This window comes from Macaca nemestrina, chromosome 8 (genome assembly GCF_043159975.1).
Source record: "Macaca nemestrina isolate mMacNem1 chromosome 8, mMacNem.hap1, whole genome shotgun sequence".
NCBI lineage: Eukaryota > Metazoa > Chordata > Mammalia > Primates > Cercopithecidae > Macaca > Macaca nemestrina.
The window spans coordinates 149,161,204-149,181,884 of NC_092132.1; the positions used below are offsets into that span (position 1 = coordinate 149,161,204).

The following is a 20,681-nucleotide window of genomic DNA, read 5'->3' on the forward strand; positions in this document are numbered from 1 at the left end:
TCTGTCTGGCAAGTTCATTCCCCTTTACAAAAGGCTATGACCACTCTAATCTATTTCAAAAGAATGGAGGAGGGAGGGAACAGGAACAACATCATGAACTGAAGATGAGGATGTTGAGGAGAAGCAGCCGGAGAGCAGCCAAGAAAACTTTGTGTTTTTTGATAGCTCAGTGAGGGCCAGTTGAAATGTCAAGCATGGAAATGATCCTAAAAACACTGATGCTCAGGGTCACCTTTCTCAGACATTGATTCATTGCTCTTTAAAGCCGAAGGTTGGATGTGAAGGGTATACTACTATCATGGGACCAGTCCCTGAAATATGCAGATTTATGTGCAACCTATGTTAGGCCTTGCTCCTTTCTACTCTCATGCAGCCAAGGGATCACACCTTTGCTTGAACATCATCTACTTATTGGAAGCTAGAACATTAGACATTTTAAAACATTTTTCTCTGCAAGTCCTGTGATGGTTATTCTTGCTGTTCTGGGGATTTTCTAATGACCTCCAGTATGTAATACCAACAGGACACTGAGTGTGGAAAGAAAAGCAGTTTGTGATTTACTGGCCATGGATCTTGTTTTCTTAAGTACTGTACATGCTTTTCTCTGTTGGGTACAGCATCTCTCTCCTAAACTGACTTTCAAAGTCCTCCATAATCAGTCATTTCAAATCTGCCCTTGTGACTTCCAATTCAGCCAGGCCAGGTACACCCTAACTATACCTGCAGTTTTCTCACCATTGAGGAGTTTTCCATTCCACCTCATCCACCGCACCTTTGAGCTTTGTTTCCATACATCTCAAGCCCACCCATCTTTGAGTCCACTTCTAGTTCTCTCTATCATACGTTGATCACCCAATCTCTCCTTGATCTAATTCTTTTGTCAGTTACTATGTTTAAAAATTATTGGTCATCATGTAGGAAACTGTAGGTTTAGGGTCCTTTAAAAAAATGTTGTTCTTCCCCATCTCTACCAAAAATGCAAAAAAAAAAAAAAATTAGCTGAGTGTGGTGGCAGGCACCCATAATTCCAGCTACATGGGAGACTGAGGCAGGAGAATCGCTTGAACCCTAGAGGCGGAGGTTGCAGTGAGTTGAGATTGTGCCACTGCCCTCCAGCCTGGGTGATGCGAGTGAAACTCCATCTCAAAAAAAAAAAAAAAAATGTTATTCTTGTTTGCTGATTTTTCACTCATTTGTTTGCATTGTTTTGACCTCATAAATCTGAAAGTCCTGGAGAATTGAAGGGCACTCTTGCAAGTATCCAAGCGTCATTCTGGTTTCTTACACATTCACTGTTTCTTTAATAAACAAACAAATGTTCTCAGTCTATGTAATATACTTGATTCTAGCCATTATTTTTAGTGACTTCAGATTAATGTATCATCAACATTTTGTGAAAACACTCGTTGAAGAGTTGACCTAGGGAAGGTATTGGTAAAGATTTCTTCCAGTCACTCTGCCTGCTTATTTACTCACATACTGAGACTAGAACTTGTCAAAATAATTAGCTTTGAAACCCCATATTCAAGATATTATTTTGCCGTGCTTATTTGATTCAATTGTGTTTCTTTTTTTGACTGTTTTTCTTTGTATACCAAGTAAGTTATCTGAGATGTTTGCATTTTTTTTCTTCTGGTGACAATAATTTAATAATATTAGAGCTTGTTCAGCAGATACACCAGCCTTCAATTGTCATTTTGATCTTCATGACTATTTTATCTCTCCGCTTTTTAATTTTAAAGAATTACATTAGAGGATTATGGAACAAAGAGGAGCTAATCAGTCTCTTTCTTTTACAACTGCAATTACAAAATTACCTTTCCAGCATTCTTTGCTGGCAACAAGAAACATGGAAGGGGCATGTTGTCAGGGTGTTGAAAAGACGAGGCTTCTACTGAACTGAAAGTATAAAAAGTATAGCCAAGTTGAACTTTGGGGTATGATTTATATCTCCTAGAAAATGTGTTTTTCTTTCAATTTTTATGATGGATGGACAATAATAAGTCTTTTAAAAAGAGTTCATATAAAAATACAAGAAGTGTTATATGACAAGTTGAAGGGACTATCATTTCTTCTTACCTTTTATATTTTAAGAATAGAAACTATGAGGAAGAAAAAAGTATCTAAGTTAAAGATGTGGTAAAAAGTACCTAAGTTAAAGATCTTTATTAAAATGAACTTAATAAAGCTCATTTATTATAGCTTTAAAATCAGAATAAGAGATTTGAGCCACTTTTTAATGCCTTTAGTGACAATACTCATTCTTTGTCTCCAAATGAGGGAGACAGACAGAAAGCCAACAGTATTTGTAGCAAGATAATTTTATAGCGTTCTCTGTTACCCAGGTTTATCCTCTCCGCAGGACCAGATGCCATCAAGAACAACTCAAGAGCTAGAAAACAGAGCTACATAGAAGGACAGATTGGGGGAGCAATCTTCCATTCGAATACTTTTTGTATTAGCTAACTACTGTGCTGTAACATTATTATCGCAAACCTAACAGTTTCGAACAACACACATGCATTATCTTACGGTTTCTGTGGGTCAGGGGTCTGTGCTGGGCTTGGCAGCTTGGCTGGGTCCCTGCTTAAGGTCTCACAAAGCTGCAATCAGGTGTTGGCTGGGACTTCACTGCCGCCTGAGGCTCAGCTGGGGTAGAATTCGTTTCTGAGATAGTTGGACAGTTGGCAGAATTCAGTTCCTTGCAGTTGTAGGAATGAGGCATTAAGTTTTTGGCTGGCTTTCGGCCAGAGTTTACCATCAGTTCCTGGGGGCCACACACAGTTGTCGCCTGAGACTTCCTAGCATGGCTCAAGCCAGGTTAGGAGTGGGGTTGGGGGAGAGAGAGGAGGTGAGAGGGAGACTCCATAGTTGGGTGCTACAATTTCATATGTAATCACATAGTCCTGTACACGTAATCACGTGTAGCCTATCGCTGTCAGTTTACTGTGCTGGTTGAAAGCAAGCCACGGGTCCCGGCCACTCTCAAGGAGAAAAGGATCCCTAGGGCATGGACATCAGCAGGTGGGGGTGCCTTGTGGGCTCCCTAAGAGTCTGTTCACCACACTGTTCTAGAAAAATAATATAAAAAGGTCATCTCACAATCAGTCAGCAAAGAACTTAGGAACCATTAAGTATAAATAGGTATTTTATAGGAGGAACAAACATAAATAATAAATGTAGGAAAAGATTCCGAAGTATATAATTGATTGAAACCAGTGCATTAAACATTGTCATTTTTCCCCAGTGCATTGTGAAACTCTAACTGATGATATCAAGTTTTGGTTGTGCACAGAGAAGACACTCCCTTTTACTCTTGTTGGATATCTAGAACAATGAGGGGAGGGGATAATTCGGCCTTATCAGTCATATTCCAAATTATCGGATGTTTCGATCCAGAGAGTTAATACATCCTGCTGCAACAGGGACTTATTCGCTATAGCCCCCTCTCTCATACTGAAAAGTTGGACAGAGCTTAAATGTTTACCATCCCAAAATGGCCAAATAGATTGTTGTATGACACACTGTACTGCTCTCATGAATGTGTTTCCATGGTAAAGTATTGAGTTGAACATTTCAAATAATATCTATATTTTGATCCCATTTTCAGGTACAGAAAAGGCAGACTATTTCCATACACATGGGAAATATCTGAAAAGATGCACGCATCATGGTGTCATGCTTAAATCTTATTTGGTTTCTTTGAATAACTATGTCAGCCTTCTCTAAGTAAAATAATAACTGTTAAATTTAAAAAAACTGAAAAGGATAAGTTGCTCTTACTAGTCCACGTTGTTGGGCAAAGTAGAGATAGATAATAAGATTTTTTTTTTTTTTTTTTCCGAGAAAGAGTCTCACGTTGTCACCCAGGCTGGAGTGCAGTGGTGCGATCTTGGCTTACTGCAGCCTCGACCTCCTAGGATCAAGCGAGCCTCCCGTGTCAGCCCCCCAAGTAGCTGGGACTACAGGCCCATGCCACCATACCCAGCTCATTTTGTGTAGTGTTTTTTTCAGAGACAGGGTCTTGTCCTGTTGCCCATGTTGGTGTTGAACTCCTGATCTTAAGTGATCCACCCACCTCAGCCTCCCAAAGTGCTAGGAGTGCAGGCATGAGCCACCACGCCTGGCTAGATAAGATTTTTGAATTTAAAGTGATCTTCCAGTTCATAAATTCAAGTCTCTCATTTATGTTTGTCCAGAGGAGTTCAATATCTCACCCAAAAGGCAGAGCTCAGTCTAAGGAATTCTCTTTTCATTTTACAGTGTTGCTCCCAGGAGGCCCACAGGCCTCTTGAAAGCCTCCTTGCCTGACAAACTCCTTCCTTCCCCACACACCAGACCAGACCTGCCTCTCCATCTCACCCCACCTCCATTGTTGCTTTGCTGGGGCTCTAAGTGCAACCGAAGCACTGATTCTCTCCCGATCTAATAGGCACACAGCCCTTGTGGCTACACTCTGGTAAGAGCAGCATGCTAGGAAAGTTCTGGAGTTAAACCTAAGATTACCCAGGCAGCTGGAGAAGCACAGTTTCCAACCTTGAAGCTCAGGAGATGGCTGAGAGCCATCACTGGTGCCACAGAACCCTCAGTGGGTGCCTGTTACAGGGTTTTATTGCTTTGTTAAATATGAAATGATGATAATTTATTTGAGGTGAAAAACACATGGTTGTGATAACATTGTGTTATATTAACTAGTTAATACGTTTTATATCAATATGATTTGATCTGTATATTTGTCACTACAGAATATTTAATTCTGAATAACTAAACATATTTTCACCACACCAACATATTTTGTGAGGACTGCTCATATTAGCACAATTAGACAATTGCATTTTTAGATTTCTTAATGATTTAAATAAATTTAAGAACAAAATGATTTCAAAAAAGTGAAAACTAGCTCCTCTAGGTAGACAGTGAGTATCTTATGATAGAAATAATTTCCCTTAGTTTTCACACACTCAGGGGTTCTAAAGGTACCTTTGACGGTGTCTGCTATAGAGCTAAGTAAGCCCGAGTTCTGTCTCCTCTCCTCCTCACAGTGTGTGGCCTTGGAAAATATTAAACTTCCTGACACTCGGTTTCCTTGTCTTTACAAAGGGAATGTCAACTGTGCTCAATATCATAAGGATTACATGAAGAAACACGTGTAAAAACATAGAACCGTGCATGGCTTTTACTAAGCTTAAATAAATGTGAGCGGCTATTTTATTACAGCAACTAAAAAAAAATTAGACTCTCAGTTCTATGAGATGTGCCCTCCAAGTTCATCGTTTGAACTTGTACCTGAAATTTAGCTTGAGTACAATTAAAGACTCCGTAGAGTCAGGGAGAAAAGACGTGTTTTAACATCATTTAACACCATGAAGGCCTGGGAATTTGAAGTGACTATGAAAAGAACAATGAGAGGAAATAATAGAAAATTTCGCTCTTCAAAGTAGATTTTTAAAGTTTGCTACTACTTTCTCCAGAGTTAGTTTTTCTAAAGATCCTGATGTCTTGGTGCTGACTGTTCCCAATAGCTCTGTCACCCCGGCTGGAGTGGCACGATCTTGGCTCACTGCAACCTCCACCTCCCGGGTTCAAGAGCTTCTCCTGCCTCAGCCTCCCAAGTAGCTGGGATTACAGACACCTGCCACCATGCACAGCTAATTTTTGTATTGTTAGTAGAGATGAGGTTTCACCATGTTGGCCAGGCTGATCTTGAACTACTGACCTCAAGTGATACACTCCCCTCGGCCTCCCGAAGTGCTGAGATTACAGGCGTGAGCCACTGTATCTGGCCCATATATTTTTCTAACTGCTTAGTTTTGTTCAAAAAAGCATTTGAGGCCACTTTTGAGTGTTTTAAATAGTGTGAGTTCCCAATGAAGCCATTTGAAAAACATAATTTAGTTATTTACTTGGCAATATAGTAAATCTGTTACCTTTCTGAAAGTGAGGAGCAGTTAGTGAAATCAGAGATGCTGGGTTTATTGAAATTTTTAAAATAAGTAGGGTCCAATTCATTGACTTAAACATACCCTCCACACAAACTACACATGGAGGGCTCAATAATGTTAAGACAGCCAGTGTGATCTGGCTTTTTCCTTCCGGCTTAAGATTCCAAGTTTAGTGTGTCCTGACTCAAATTAGAGGGATCCTTGAGTTGAAAAAGCTGCTGTACCTCCACCTGCCTGTTCCCCCTTTGCAATGGTATCTTAAAAGGTAGGGTCTCTATCTGTGAGATCTCAAGTTATAATATAAAAATAAATCCGAAATTATGACGTTAAAATTAGATGTTTCTTCCAGGGCCACGTGACTGAGACCTTTGGAATAGGCTACCTAGAACTCAAGTGGCCATGATCGACATACATACTACTCAAAGTCAGGTACGCTGAGTCTGGCTGTGAAAGTGAATGTGTATCTCTCACACCAATTATGGCCAAGCACACATCAACAGGGAAACTGTAAATACAACACCTGTGCAGGACCCTCAGCAACGAACGGCTGGTGAGGTCTTGGGTATTGGATACTCTTTGACTGTGTGAATGAATCAGTTGATTGAGTATTAATGATGGCTCTTCTTCCACTGTGCTTAGTCTATTCCTATCAGGCCAGCCCTATATTTATTCAGTAAAGGCGCTGCGGCATGCTGAATGTCTTTCAATTGCAGTGCATTCATCTCCAGCAGGTGAACCTGGTTAGTGACTTAGTTTTCAAATGCGATCTCCTTAGGAGGCGCTCATTTAACAATTTTATCAACAAGTGAGACAGCTGGGTCTGCACGTGGGGTAAGGCAGCAGCTGTGAGTGGGTGCGTGTTCAGTAGAGTGATTTCACTGAGATCCACCCAAAGGCGGGCTGGAGCCGGTCACGGTGCACTGTGCTCCCTCTCAAAGGGAGCTCTGTGAATTTAAGTTTTCATGCCAATGTGAAGAAAGCCCAGAAGAGAGGAGACCTTTCCCAGTACGCATGAGTCCGTGGACATGCACCCACCCGTCACACAAGACAGTCTCCACCAGCCTGAAATCCTTTCAACCTGTGCCGTGGGGAAAGCTGCTCAACGGGCCTGGGGTAAGTGGTGCTGCGTGTTCAATCAAGGTTAGAAGGGCATATAACCCTTCTTGCTTTATTTCAGGGAGTAGAATGTTAAATTCCACTCTTATCTTTGCAGAAAGAGTTTTGCTCTCACTTGGTTTTTATTGAAGGAGATATGTATTCAATTAAATATAAATTAATATAGACAGAAAATAGTTAAGGAAAAGTACAAAACAAATGATCAATACCGTAGGAACATTTTAAGGCCAGCAATTGATATAAATGTGCTCCATCTTGAGAGAAACACCAATATAACTTGATACTAAAAGCTGTATAAAAATGAGCACTTTGCCAACACTTAATATGGTCAGTTCGAGTACACACGGGAGACATCTGACAAATTGCACCATTAGGAGAGAAAGACAACAGCACCTGCCCTCATTCCACTGCTTCAGAACACAGTTGATGCTCTGAAGGATTTTCTTTATGTTTATAGCTGACCAGCAATGTCCCTCTGTATTTCTTTAAGCACAGTTGCCCTAAAGTGGCACTTACTTAAATGAATATTTAATAAAAACATCAGTGAGAGGAAGTGATGCGTCATATACCTACCATATCACATTTACTTCGAAAGTGAAGCTCATTTCCAACAAGGACATGCTGGACATGGCACGGGGTGTATTAAAACAAATACAAATGCTGGAGTAAAATACCTTCTCATCCTGTTTAGGGTGGATGAGGGTCGTAGCGAATGAGTTTAAACACACGATGGGCTTGTCTTTAAGCTGTTTATAAATTGTTGCCTTATTTTGGACATACTAAAATCAGTCCCAATAATTTTGTAAGTACTGAATTTTAGGCATGCCACAGAGGTAAGGATAAAAAACAATGTAATATAGGAGCATCATGAAGTCAGTTTTTGCATTTTTATCAAAATTTAAGAACAAACTTTCTTTACATTTTATTAAAATGCCTTCATTAATTGAATGTAAAATGTAAATAAAGATAATTATGTTAAGATGTATCAAAAGAAACAGAAGGAACAGCTGCAACTTCTGAGGTAGCTACTCCATATATTTGTAAATCAATTATTACTTGTTACACAGGTGTATTGCTTAACTCAGAGGTTTGGGATACGAATCATCTTGTCACCCAGGTAGTGAGTTAGGGTCCAACAGGTGGTTTTTCAGCCCTTGTCTCTCTGCTGCCTCTAGTATTCTCCCGAGTCTGTTCTTCCCTTATGTCCATATTTATCCAATGTTTAGGCCCCAGTAGTAAGTGAGAACATGTGTCAACCAATTATTGACACTTATGTTTAAGAAATTATTACCTGCAAGTAAACAAAAGCTCCAGTCCAAACCAGAAAGGCATGAATATCTGTTGTCCAACTATTTCTTTTTCAAGCAGATTTTCTCATAGTAAATAAAATTATGTTTTATCACATATGGCTGACGTGAGCAACGTAGGAAATACTATTTATTCCTCTCTGATTGGCTTATCTCAGAGTGCTGAGTTCCATAAGTGGTATCTGCTGGGTTTTGTTGTATTATTGAAAAAAAACAAAAACTGTATACACCATTCATGACTCTTCCACAGCTGGTCATAGTGGTTATTATGGAAACAGTTGGCCATGTCTTCATTGACACAGCACGTCAGATGAAACTCTGAGGAGCTCGCAATGGTAACAGCCCTTTGCTTACTTCCTGAATTACCATTACCTTACTTGAGAGTAACACGTGTTCTGTTCAGACGCCGTACTTGTACCTGGAGCCTACAGGGTGGGGTTTCTAGTCCAAACTCCACTGTATTCCAGTTTTGGGACATTCCTGGGCTTCAGTTGCTTCATCTGAAAAATAAGTGATTTGTTCTTTCGCTTTCAGCCCTGACATAATTTGACTTCTATTTTTAGTGGCTATCCGATCAGTCAATACATACTTAGAAGGTTAAAGTAAAGTAGCCCACATTCAATAAGGCCGCTTCCAGCCGGGAAGTAAAAGGAATACCTGTTGTACGTGCAATTATTCTTTTTCTTTTCTTATTGCTAATGCATTTAACTCAATAATCTACAGTCTCTCTTCAAATGATACACAGCAGATATTCCCTTTAGTTAGCGTAAGTTGAAATTAATTATCCTTTGAGACTTTTTTCTGGTATTTTCATAACCTTGAAAATAAAAGTCACCCTGGTGAATTAAAAACAGTAGGAGCTTTGTTCTCTCTTAATTCACTGGAACCACTAGGTCACATTGATTATCTTTCTTATGTGTACCTAGCCCTTCTTGGTAGATAAATGCTTATTGCAGCTTTTGGGGAGAAACCTCCTTCCCCAGTCTGTGCTAAATGTGAATGAATGCCTTCTAGTACAGCTGTACAAAAAAAAAATCAATTTTCTGACAGACTACCATATATAAAATTTGAACTTGAATCTACTGTCGAATAATTCTTTGTCTCTCTTTTGAAACCCCAGTATATCAACATTAACCATCATAGTTTGTTTGTGTGAAAGTTGATACAGTTGCAACATAGTTACAATACTTAATCGCATACATCACCATTGGGAGACAGCTCAATACTGTATTTTATCATCTCATATTTTCCTGACAAAGATTTGAGGCTCAAAAAATCACCTTCTAGTCAGATGCTGTGGATTGCAGAGCAAAGACCAAAGTCGTTATCCTTCAACATCTGTCTTACTCTTAGGTCTCTGAGTCTAATCATTATTTCTACATGCCTTCCAACTGCATATTCTTGCTACCATATACAGAATTTAAAAAATATATATGTTGACGTTTGTTATACAATAAAATGTCGACTCCAATCTTTTTCCAAAGATTGTACGCATTGAACTAACTCTCACGTTATTATGTTAAAAATAATTTTTCTGTAATCATTCGCCATCAACATGTAGTGATTTATATACAGCCTATGTCTCCTAAAATTCTGTCAAAAAATTCAAATATATCTTGACTCCAAATATAAATATCAGAGATAATCAAGGGAACCTTTTAATATTGCAGCTAAGTGCTAACTGACATATGAAACATTGTGAGACTGTGCTCTTCAAAAATAAATCTTGTGCCTGTAATCCCAGCACTTTGGGAGGCCGAGGCAGGTGGATCACTTGAGGTCAGGAGTTCAAGACCAGTCTGGCCAACATGGTGAAATCCTGTCTCTGCTAAAACTCAAAAAAAAAAAAAATTAGCAGATGTAGTGACATGCGCCTGTATTCGCAGCTACTTGGGAGACTGAAGCAGAAGAATCACTTGAGCCCGGGAGGTGGAGGTTGCAGTGAGCAAAGATCACACCACTACACTCCAGCCTGGGCAACAGAGTGAGACTCTCTCAAAATAAATAAATACACGCAGTGAGCCAAGATCACACCACTACACTCCAGCCTGGACAACAGAGTGAGACTCTCTCAAAATAAATAAATACACGCAGTGAGCCAAGATCACACCACTACACTCCAGTCTGGGCAACAGAGTGAGACTCTCTCAAAATAAATAAATACACGCAGTGAGCCAAGATCACACCACTACACTCCAGCCTGGGCAACAGAGTGAGACTCTCTCAAAATAAATAAATACACGCAGTGAGCCAAGATCACACCACTACACTCCAGCCTGGGCAACAGAGTGAGACTCTGTCTCAAAATTAATAAATACACGCAGTGAACCAAGATTACACCACTACACTCCAGCCTGGGCAACAGAGTGAGACTCTGTCTCAAAATTAATAAATACATGCAGTGAGCCAAGATCACACCACTACACTCCAGCCTGGGCAACAGAGTGAGACTCTGTCTCAAAATAAATAAATAAATACACACAGTGAGCCAAGATCACACCACTACACTCCAGCCTGAGCAAGAGAGTGAGACTCTGTCTCAAAATAAATGAATGCATGCAGTGAGCCAAGATCACACCACTACACTCCAGCCTGAGCAAGAGAGTGAGACTCTGTCTCTCTGTCTCAAAATAAATAAATACACACAGTGAGCCAAGATCACACCACTACACTCCAGCCTGGGCAACAGAGTGAGACTCTCTCAAAATAAATAAATACACGCAGTGAGCCAAGATCACACCACTACACTCCAGCCTGAGCGAGAGAGTGAGACTCTGTCTCAAAATAAATAAATACATAAAAATAAATAAAACCATTTCCAGAGAGGCTAATCTAAAACTTCCTTGCTTTGCAGTTTGGATGGCTTGTTATTAAATGACTTTGCTTTTTAAAAATTACTTTTCCTTTTTATTCCAAGAAACAAACAGACTTTGGAGAAAAATGTTTTCCACCACGTGTGATTGTGTTGGATTTGTTATGTTGATATGAAAGGAATAACAGGTTTTCCTATACCCATACTCAGTTCAGGAAAAGCTAAGCTATTACATAAAATTCGAAGTTTCCCTTTTACATCTTTAGGTGAATAAAAAATAAATAAATGCACATCAGCAAGTCTATTATCACAACATAAGCCTTGAAGAGCTCTGCTCATGGTCAGGATAATGAATTGGTATTATTCTTGGATAGAGTGTACTTAATGGCATTTGGAAGATTTGTAGAGATATGAAATTAGAGAACACTTTAAGTCAATTTTAGGTTTGATTGCAGAGATTTTTTTGAGTCTTTACTACATTGAGCTGAAGCAAACTCTGTAGGATTCTATGGAATTCAACAGTTTCTATGGTATTTTTTATTTTATCAAATGAAAATGTATAATTTAAGAGCTGGAAAATGTTCTAAAACCCACACTGGGGAAAGTAATGCTTCAGTACAAGCAAATAGCATTTATAAGTAAATTTCACATACATTACTGAAATGATTTCAAATGTTTATTCAGTGAACTGTATTGACTTCGCCTATAAGTCAAGACCTTTGGAGTTATCATGGACCTAAAATGAATGAGATAAAGTCCTTGCCCTCAAGCATTTTAAATTCCAAGAAAATACTTTCTCTCAGTAATATGATGGGAGTAACCAAAAAGGCACTAAAAAGTAATAAATTATTCTACAAGTTATTGGAAAATTAAAGAAAATAATGCATATTTCTTGGTATATTTTATATTTAATACCTATACAGTAGCATGAGTTTCCTTTGGTTGCCCAAGCACTCTTATAATTGAGGTTCTATGCATTATTTTACCTTCTTTACTACGTCTTTGAAAATATACCAAATATAAAACAATGGAATCAAATCACACAAAGTCCAAGAGATTTTTAGTTTTTAAAATGACAGCTATGCTGAAGAGTTAACTTACAGCATTTTCAAGAGTACTCTCCACAAGGTATGTCCCAGTACCTTTGTTCATTTAGCAGGTAATTATGCAGTTTCACTTCGTTCTAGATACTGGGCAACATTGAGGAGATAACAAGACAACGCCTAGCTCCTCACTTCATGATGCCTGTCATTTAGATAGCTGGAAAATGTGCTTGTAATCTTGCAATCTCAGAAACAATATTTCTTACCTAACACAACACTTTTAAATTCAGGGTTGTTGAAAGAAAGTCAACGATTTGTCTTTGAGTATTGTTTAGTGTGTGTATTAGTTCCTTTTCATACTGCTATAAAGAACTGCCCGAGATGGGATAATTTAGAAAGGAAAGAGACTTAATTGACTCACAGTTCTCCATGACTGGGAGGCTTCAGGAAACTTACAATCATGGCAGAAGGTGAAGGGGAAGCCAGGCACCTTCTTCACAAGGTGGCAGGAAGGAGAATGAACACAGGAAGAAATACCAAACACTTATAAAACCATTAAATCTCACGAGAATCCATTTGCTATCATGAGAATGGCACGGGAGGAACTGCCCCCATGATTTAATTACCGGTACCCGGTCTCTCCCTTGACATTTGGGGATTATCGGGAGTAGGGGATTACGATTCAAGATGAGATTTTGGGTGGGAACAGAGCCAAACCATATCAGTGTCCTACCCTAGGGTTTTGTGACTCTTTTAGGAGAGAAAAAATTCCGTCTGTGTGTGCTAAGCCTAAAGTCTTTGTTTCTATAACTTCTACATGTGTGGTTTCATTTCTACCTACAGGAGCAGTGTATAATGATACTACTCTTTCTCTTGTCAGATAGGCTTGAACATACTTGAAAACAAATATGACATCTCTTCTTCAGCTTGGCTTTTTCCCTCAACTTCTTTAAGACTCTTCAATTCGTGGTTGCTCCTTTGAAGATAAATGTTGATCACTAACAGCTGTTTATTACAATTCAAATGCATGATGTTTGTTCCCAATGAATTTATTTTCTAGAAAATGTCCTAAGTCATCACATACTACTATTTCTGAGCTAAAAGGGGATTATGGTCCATTTCTTCCTGAATTAAAATTAATGAGACAAATCAGCTTATCTTTAAATTCTACATTTCTACTTATAATAATGAAAATTACATTAATTTTAGAGGAATTAGGACATAAAAATTGTAATATTTATATAAAGAATATGGTCACAGAAACAAATTACATATATGTATTTCAAAATAGTTCTCAGTCATATGTGTGCAAGGAAGTAAGAATAATACTATAAATTTTGTATGCATGCATTTGCAATTAGAAATCATAGTCTTTGAATGTGTGATAAACATAGCCTACTGCTAAATACATTTCTGGCTTAAAACTCAAATTATGTCAGACAAAAATAAATCCTTCATCCTTTCCTTAGTTTTATAATAATTATGGCAAATACCACCTGTTTGCCAACTTTCGGAAGGTTAGAATTATGGAAACTTGAATTATTATGGCATTAGAGAAAAGAGTTTCTTCTAAACGTTTCTTTATAAATATTTTCTTTTTACCATAGAGTTGTTGAGATTATTTTTTAGTATCAGAGTTAATTCATGATTTAAGCTTGAATGTGTAGAAAATCCATGTTGAGAGCATTTATAAGAGGCTTATGTAAAAATTTTTAACCACTTTATCAACTTAGAGGTACTGGATATCATTCAATCTTATTTTTTAAAAATAAGATATTTTGTCATTTTTATGTCAGCATATGCTTAGTTTTTGAGTTCAAAAAGTATGGATTGTGAGAATTGGAAGGGACCTGGGGGTTCAGATTGTTTGAAGTCTTAATTTGGTATATGAAAAAAATAAGATCCAGAAAAAATATCACAGACATAGTTAAGACCAAAGTTAGTTAAGACTAAGTGGCTTCTTACCCTGGAATAACTAGATTTTTCTCGACACAGGAACATAAATAACACTCTTCTTATTCTTCTGTAAACATACTGATACCATATGTTAACAAGGAACTGTAAAGTAAATCCAACCTTTATTACATAAAGTGCACTTCGTTACTTTCCTTTGTTAATAAAATATTGAAAAAACTTTCAAAATATACCATACTTTGATTTTGATGACTAGAACTGGGGTATTACCTGGGTTTGAGATTCTGTAGTTGGAATATTAAGACTCTTCTTTGGTTTTATCAAAAAAAGAACCACAGCAGGCAACTTGCCCTTTCAGAATCCACGTCTTGAGTTAAGACAGCATTTGTCAGGCTATTTATAACTTTTTATGTAAGTGTTTTTATGGTGAATTTAAGTCACACATGCTTCCTGTCATTGTAAAGAGTAGAGATATTTCTGTTAAATAAAAATCAAGATCATTAGTATTGTTCATAGTACATATTGCCCACAGTTACCATAATATACCATATAGTTTGAGAAGAAACCTCTCTTCCATAAGAATGGGATTATAATGGAGCTCATAAATGACTGGTTTCATTTTGGTCACATATACATCTTTCATGAATTATGAAAGATTTGTAAAGTTGATGAAGATAAAAATAATGATAACATTAGCATAAGAGCTGATACCATTTTTGAATCTTTTTGTTCTGGGTGCCTTAATACCCATCCCCTTGCCACCTTTACTTATTCCCATTTTACAGACAAATGATCTGCCACTTATAGGTGGGTCAAAGAGACTCACAACTTACTTAGCTCCCAAAGTGAATGAATGGCAGAATAAAGAGAAAGATTTGAGTCTGAAGTCAAGTTCTCCCTCTGCACTGTGTGCCTCCAGTCATAAAGTAGGACATGCCTTCTAATGTCTATAGAATTTTTACATACAATTACTTTATGTTTTTTGGGAAACTGAATAATTTTGTCATTTCTATATGTTATTGTTGGGCATTCAATTGCATTTCAATTTTTAGTATTGCAGAAATAATGTATGGACCATGGAAGGCATGGCACATAGGTAAAATACACAAATGTTTTATGTTTGCATCCAATTTTAACCATAATATACTTCAAACTAAAACTCTAAACTATCCATATTTTGATGCACTCATAGTGACACTATATCCTACTTGTTTAAAGAGAGATAAAATTCACTGCTACCTGAGAAAAAAATTTAAATTAGGTGGTGTTAAAGTTCCACACAGAAGCCTCATTGTCTTCTCAGGAAATCAAAACAGTGGAGCATAGTGCAATAGTGTGGAAGACAAAGTGAGCCACAGGAGTCTCCCTGTAAGTCCCCAAAAGATTGACACACCTCAAAATCAATGGGCTCAAAATAAACAACATGTTCAAAAGCACAGTCCTATGTGTACTTTAATAAATCCTGGCTTTTTAAGATAAAAATATAACTGAGCTCTTGTGAGATAAGAGTAGTGTTATTTTTTAGAGACTGGCTTTTCTTGTACTTGGGTGGAGGAATGGATGGAGAGAGAGAGAGGAAGGAAGGGAGGGAGGGAGAGAAAGATTTTCTGTGAACTGGATCTTATATATGATGCATGCTAACTTGCCCCTACTGGATCTTGGTAAGAGCACCCCCATCTCGTTTTACATTGCATTCTTCATTATATAAGGGGTACAATGCATTCCTCATTATATAAGGAAATGCCAATGTTCTGATATTTAGTAATGTCTTATGTCAAATATTTTGCTCTAGTAAATTGAAAATGCCTAAGTAATTCTTATAGAACATTAACTTACTAAGCATTAGGTTTGTTGTGCAAGTCACTAGTATAGCAGTGACCAGGAGACCAAGACACACCTGCACAATCCCATGATAAAGGGTATAATAGGGTACAATAAGGTACGTACCCATTGGTCTTGCAAATTATAAAAGCAACCAGCAGGTCCGTGAGCTGTCAACACTTTACCTACATGGTGGCATTCAGGATGAATTCTGGAGAATGAACCGTGGCTTTCCAGAAGCAACAATGTCTTGGTTTCATAAGACCCTATGTGCAAAAGCACAATGGCCTGAATGTTCATGGAGTGATGGAGAGGATGACAAAATGTTTGGGCTGAGCATTGCAGTAGGTGGTGGCAATCCCGGAGACAGACTCAGGCTTTGTGTGTAGCACTGAGTGGTGTGGAGTTGATCCTAATCTTCTGGGTGGGAAGTGGGAGAAGAGATGCACTGCCAGACTGTCCTTTTTTTATTTTTATTTTTGGTGAGGAAGAGACGTGGTAAGGTCTGTTAACTAAGCAAGCAGACATGTATCTGCTGCCACTGGTAGAGGTGAGTTTTGAAAGGAGAGATAGCTAAGTCTTTTGAACCACACTAGTTGTTGATAGAATATTTGAAATCAGCACTGAGAGAGGGAAGAGATGGAGAGTCTCCCTTGGTTCAGGCCGGGAAAAAATAAATGTATAAAAATATTAATTGGTTTATAGGAGTGCAGGTGGAAATTAGTTTTGAATTTTGCAATTTCCTACATCATAATCTATGCAATAGAGGTCTTTGCAGTTAAATCATTCTATTTTGATAGTGGTTACCAGGGGCTTGGGTGTTATTTTGTAACAGTTACAGATTTTCTGTTGGGGATAAGGAAGAAGCTTTGGACTTGGATAGTGGTGATGGTGACACAATCTTGTGAATGTACTTAATGTCACTGAATTGTACACTTATAAATGGCTAAATTGGCAGACTTTGTATGCTAGCTCTCCATAATATATATTGAATTTTAAAAAATGAATCAAAACCCTGATTCTAAAATACCAAAAATCTAATTATCTGGAAAAAATAATCCTCTTTCAGAAGTATGGCATTTGTATTTTTCCTGCTTAATAAAAATCATTTCTCTTTCATATTTGAATGGAAATCCATCATGAAAGGAATTATATTTCTCAGCTAACCTAAGAACTCTAATTTGGCTGGCTTGGTTTATTTGTCAGATTCAATTATACAAAATGATGCCAATTTGAATCTCTGACCATGTTATATCTCCCTATCGTCTTTATTTAACAAAAAAATTACATCATTTTCAATTATTTTGGAAAGTTTCAAATGTTCTGCTTTCACCTGCAGTACAGTACTGCAGGCATGGACAGGTCCTTTGAGTTGTAAAGTTGTCATCTCAATTGTTACAACTTCCTTTTATACTTTGGGTCAGTCGACCCTGTGAATTCTAACAGTTCTCTAGCGATGTAAGTCACATGACACAAGAAGTTCATTATTTGAGGAACTAATGCTCTGTGAACAACGCACACACAGACTTATTAACATTTGAGGAAGAAATGTACACAAGATTCATGCTCATTAAAACCAGAGAATAAAATCATTTAAGAACTGAAGATAGAACTGAAATACAGGTACTGTTATAACTCTGTTAAAAATAATAAGAATTTCCAAATTTGCATGGGGGAAAATATTGGCTTAAGATTTAGAGATATGGATGGAATAGTAATTTCATGAGCGTGTGTATGTAGAAGACCTAATATATGCCCTGGTAATAGACTTAACATCTCTTACCTTGGTAGTGCTTACTAATGTAGTTATTTATCAATATATGTTATAGGCTCAATGGCTTTATCATGGCAGAGATTATTTTGTTCTTCAGAAGACTTGAATATCTTAGAACTAATTGTTATAGAAGAAAAATTTAAAATGCCTGAGATGGCATTTTAAGACATTTTAAGACAACAGAATAGTTGATAAAAACTCAACCTAAGTATCATCCAACTTTGATTTTTTTACTTACTGCTGTGCTCTTCTTTACAAACAAATGAGAAGTAACACCTCAGAGTGTTTAACATTATTTTCTGAATACAAGGAGTCTCTTCCTTTGAATGAACCCTGATTTTTTTTTAAAGACAAATTTATCTGCTCAGACATTTCAAATCAGTGACTAATTGAACTAGCCTTCATCCTCTGGAGAACACTGCAATGTCCGGTCAATTTCCTGCCATGTGATAACATCAGAAGTACAAAATAACATAAGGTAAAATGGCAATTTGTAAAAAGCAAACCTTCTCTGAGGAATCTGCAACATTGGATTCCAATGCTTCAGTCACTTTAGTTGATATTTTTAACTGTGCTTGTGAATAAGGGAAAGATGATCTTACATAATTAACTTCAGTAATTTGAAGGGCATGTTGACAGCATCCCATAAATTCTTTGGATTTTTACAGTTCAAGTATATCTGAGTTATTTTAAATCAAGACACATGTTAAATCCAATTTTATAGTTCTTTTTAGTTTTTTTTTTTTTTTTTTACCAAACAAAAATTATGAGAAGGATAATTTGTGTGACCTTAATTATAAATTTTAACTTGTATTTCATCACCATCCTTCTATGTTTGAACAGGGTGAACCCACCTAAGATGCTACCTCTCAATCACAAATACATTTAGCATGTCAATGTGACACTTTCTCATCAGGCACTCTCAGATGGACACTGAAAGTTGAGTTTCAGATGTCTGCAGCCCCTTAAGGGCCTGGCGATGTGTCCCATTGAGATCTGGAAGTGACAGTTGATATTAGCCTAACAAGGAAACGTGTTCCAAATACAGGGAGATAGTTTGGAACTCTTTTCTGTTGTCAGTGGTGGTGGTTTTAGATGGAGTTTCACTCTTGTTGCCCAGGCTGGAATGCAATGGTGCGATCTTGGCTCACTGCAACCTTCGCCTCCTGGGTTCAAGCGATTCTCCAGCCTCAGCCTCCCAAGTAGCTGGGATTACAGGCCTATGCCACCATACTCAGCTAATTTTTTAATTTGTATTTTTAGTAGAGACGGGCTTCCACCATGCTGGTCAGGCTGGTCTGGAACTCCTGACCTCAGGTGATCCACCTGCCTCGGCCTCCCAAAGTGTGGGGATTACAGGCGTGAGCAACCGTGCCAGGCCTGGAACTCTTTCAATTCTAGTATTGGTAAAAGCTATTGTTCAGCTAAAAATATTTGCATATCATAAAGTGTCCGTCAGTCAGATTTGCATTCCAGATATGATGATTAAGGTGTAAACTTAAGTTATGCTCACACATGTTGAGAGATCATTCTCAAATTACATACACATCCTGCTTCAAGTTGTCTTTCTCCACTTAAGTAAATATATGTCTTCTCTATTTTAACATGTTTATCTTCCAGTCAATGTGAAGATGCATTTATTTTGTTCCAGATGTCTCTGGAAGCTCATAAAGTTAGATTGAATTCTAGGCAATTTTTCCTTCCTAAATAATCATTAGTATTTCACTCTAAAAATTAAAATGTGCATTCACTTTTATTATGTTATTTGAACATCCAGCCAACCTTATGGGAGAATAAGAGCATGTACTTTCATTCCACTTACATAGCTACAGGAAGTGAAATTCAGTAAACTTCAGGGACAAACCCAGTTTTTTCATTTATAAAGAAGAAAATAGAAAACTGGTTCTGAAACATGTTAAACAGTTTGGCCAGGGCCACATGCCCCAGTGTGAAGTGAAGCAGAGACTCAGTCATCCTTCTGATCCTTCTGACTCCACATGTCCTGCATTATCCCTGAGACAAGTCATCTATCTATACAATGGAGAAAATAAATCAGGTGGGTGGTCATCCAAAATATTCAGATAGGTGGATCATGTGTACACCTGCTTTAAATAAACAGGTTTGACTTTGGCTGAAGTAATACACGTAAAGCATTTGTAACTATGCCTAATACACAATAAGTACTCAGTGAGTATTAGCTAATTGTTATCAATGCCAACTTTTTAAAATTTAAAATGTTTTAAAATCCTTATGTCAGGCCCTTTATGTGTGTTTTCTTTCTTAGATTCATAACTCGTGATATCTGTATGCTATCTGCAAATATTTGCTTGTATGTTCAGAACAGGTGTGCATATTCACATTTTGTAAGCTATTTGCCTACAATAGAGATTTTTAGAGGCTTTGAAATATATTTGATTCCTTCTTTAAAGTAAAGGAACATGCATATTGTGGAGGACAGTTTTTGAAGTGAAGAAATGACCCAAAGCAAAAGGAATCAATAGATAGCAAGTACATACAAAAAGAAAGGTTAATTCACCAGGGGCTGATGTGCTGAAAATCCTGCTCCCCAAACTCTGCTCCAGAACAATCAAATACGTTTGGAGCAATCACATCAGACAGGACTGGTATTAAAATAAAGTCGGTCGTGGATGCACAACAGGTGGACGACGATGATAAAAAGAACAATTTCATTCACGAAATGGGTTTTTGTCAGGTTCAGTGACAAAGAAGTTTTCATTTTTTTCAATTTGGCTTAGGGACCATAACTGAGTTTCCGGAACCTGGAGAATGGAGGATCTCTGAAAAGTTTTTAGAGCGCTAGAAAAATATATTTCTGGAAGATCCATGCACCTCAGCGTCATTAATTTACCCCAGTCCTTCCTGTCCTTCTTGCTTCTGTACTCCTGCTAGTCATCCTTTTTTCTTTTTTTTCCTTGCCTTCCTCCCTCCTCT

At 37.7% G+C, this 20,681-nt stretch overlaps 1 protein-coding gene across 2 annotated transcripts in view; it reads left to right on the plus strand.

Moving 5' to 3' along the window:
* The window catches only part of LOC139355625 (CUB and Sushi multiple domains 1), a 2,038,620-nt gene that overhangs the window by 10,695 nt on the left and 2,007,244 nt on the right, over window positions 1-20,681 (plus strand). The window lies entirely within an intron of this gene.